The sequence below is a fragment of the Ictalurus punctatus genome, unplaced genomic scaffold, assembly GCF_001660625.3.
Source record: "Ictalurus punctatus breed USDA103 unplaced genomic scaffold, Coco_2.0 Super-Scaffold_197, whole genome shotgun sequence".
In the NCBI taxonomy this organism is placed as follows: Eukaryota; Metazoa; Chordata; class Actinopteri; order Siluriformes; family Ictaluridae; genus Ictalurus; species Ictalurus punctatus.
Window position 1 is genome coordinate 125001 of NW_026521094.1, and position 2500 is coordinate 127500.

The following is a 2500-nucleotide window of genomic DNA, read 5'->3' on the forward strand; positions in this document are numbered from 1 at the left end:
GATGCACTATTTTCGGGCAAAATGGCAGACTTCCACAGACATTTCCCTTGAACCGAGCTCCATCAGGGGCATCAGCTATGGGCTTCCCCAGGCATGATGCACTATTTTCGGGCAAAATGGCAGACTTCCAGAGACATTTCCCTTGAACCGAGCTCCATCAGGGGCTTCAGCTATGGGCTTCCCCAGGCACTGTGCACTATTTTCGGGCAAAATGGCAGACTTCCACAGACATTTCCCTTGACCCGAGCTCCATCAGGGGCTTCAGCTATGGGCTTCCCCAGGCATGATGCACTATTTTCGGGCAAAATGGTCAACCTCCAGAGACATTTCCCTTGAACCGAGCTCCATCAGGGGCATCAGCTATGGGCTTCCCCAGGCATGATGCACTATTTTCGGGCAAAATGGCAGACTTCCAGGGACATTTCCCTTGAACCGAGCTCCATCAGGGGCTTCAGCTATGGGCTTCCCCAGGCATGATGCACTATTTTCGGGCAAAATGGCAGACTTCCACAGACATTTCCCTTGAACCGAGCTCCATCAGGGGCATCAGCTATGGGCTTCCCCAGGCATGATGCACTATTTTCGGGCAAAATGGCAGACTTCCAGAGACATTTCCCTTGAACCGAGCTCCATCAGGGGCTTCAGCTATGGGCTTCCCCAGGCACTGTGCACTATTTTCGGGCAAAATGGCAGACTTCCACAGACATTTCCCTTGACCCGAGCTCCATCAGGGGCTTCAGCTATGGGCTTCCCCAGGCATGATGCACTATTTTCGGGCAAAATGGTCAACCTCCAGAGACATTTCCCTTGAACCGAGCTCCATCAGGGGCATCAGCTATGGGCTTCCCCAGGCATGATGCACTATTTTCGGGCAAAATGGCAGACTTCCAGAGACATTTCCCTTGAACCGAGCTCCATCAGGGGCTTCAGCTATGGGCTTCCCCAGGCACTGTGCACTATTTTCGGGCAAAATGGCAGACTTCCACAGACATTTCCCTTGACCCGAGCTCCATCAGGGGCTTCAGCTATGGGCTTCCCCAGGCATGATGCACTATTTTCGGGCAAAATGGTCAACCTCCAGAGACATTTCCCTTGAACCGAGCTCCATCAGGGGCATCAGCTATGGGCTTCCCCAGGCATGATGCACTATTTTCGGGCAAAATGGCAGACTTCCAGGGACATTTCCCTTGAACCGAGCTCCATCAGGGGCTTCAGCTATGGGCTTCCCCAGGCACTGTGCACTATTTTCGGGCAAAATGGCAGACTTCCACAGACATTTCCCTTGACCCGAGCTCCATCAGGGGCATCAGCTATGGGCTTCCCCAGGCATGATGCACTATTTTCGGGCAAAATGGTCAACCTCCAGAGACATTTCCCTTGAACCGAGCTCCATCAGGGGCATCAGCTATGGGCTTCCCCAGGCATGATGCACTATTTTCGGGCAAAATGGCAGACTTCCACAGACATTTCCCTTGAACCGAGCTCCACCAGGGGCTTCAGCTATGGGCTTCCCCAGGCACTGTGCACTATTTTCGGGCAAAATGGTCAACCTCCAGAGACATTTCCCTTGAACCGAGCTCCATCAGGGGCTTCAGCTATGGGCTTCCCCAGGCACAGTGCACTATTTTCGGGCAAAATGGTCAACCTCCAGAGACATTTCCCTTGAACCGAGCTCCACCAGGGGCTTCAGCTATGGGCTTCCCCAGGCATGATGCACTATTTTCGGGCAAAATGGTCAACCTCCAGAGACATTTCCCTTGAACCGAGCTCCACCAGGGGCTTCAGCTATGGGCTTCCCCAGGCACTGTGCACTATTTTCGGGCAAAATGGCAGACTTCCAGGGACATTTCCCTTGAACCGAGCTCCACCAGGGGCTTCAGCTGTGGGCTTCCCCAGGCACGGAGGACCGTTTCCGGGCAAAATCACGCTGCGGTGATTGATTTTTAAAATGGTAGCTTTGCCCGATTTCGAGCGTCTTCCCCCGGCTTTGGGGGAAATAAACGATCGAACGAATGAACGAATGAATGAAAATAATAATAATAATAATAATAATAATAATAATAATAATAATAACAATAATAATAATAACAACAACGTGGTAAAACATGGCACCGTGTTTCAGAGGTGTGCTACTGCTGTAAGAAAAAATCGCGAAACTGCTCGAAAATACCCCCAGGCCTGCGTGACATCTTGCCCGAGAAAAGTGCACCGAGCCCGGGGGAGCCCGGCCGTGAAAGCCCCCCTGGAGCCAAGACCGAGGGAAACCGCCGTGGAGCTTTCTCGTTCTGCCCGAAAATACTGCACCGAGCCCGGGGCAGCCAGGCCGTGAAAGTCCCCCTGGAGCTAAGCCCGAGGGAAATCGGCATGGGAGTCCACACTTTCACCCCGGGACAGTGCACCGAGCCCGGGGGAGCCCGGCCGTGAAAGCCCCCGTGCTGCTCACGCCCGGGGAAATCGGCATGGGAGTCCACACTTTTACCCCGAAATACTGCACCGAGCC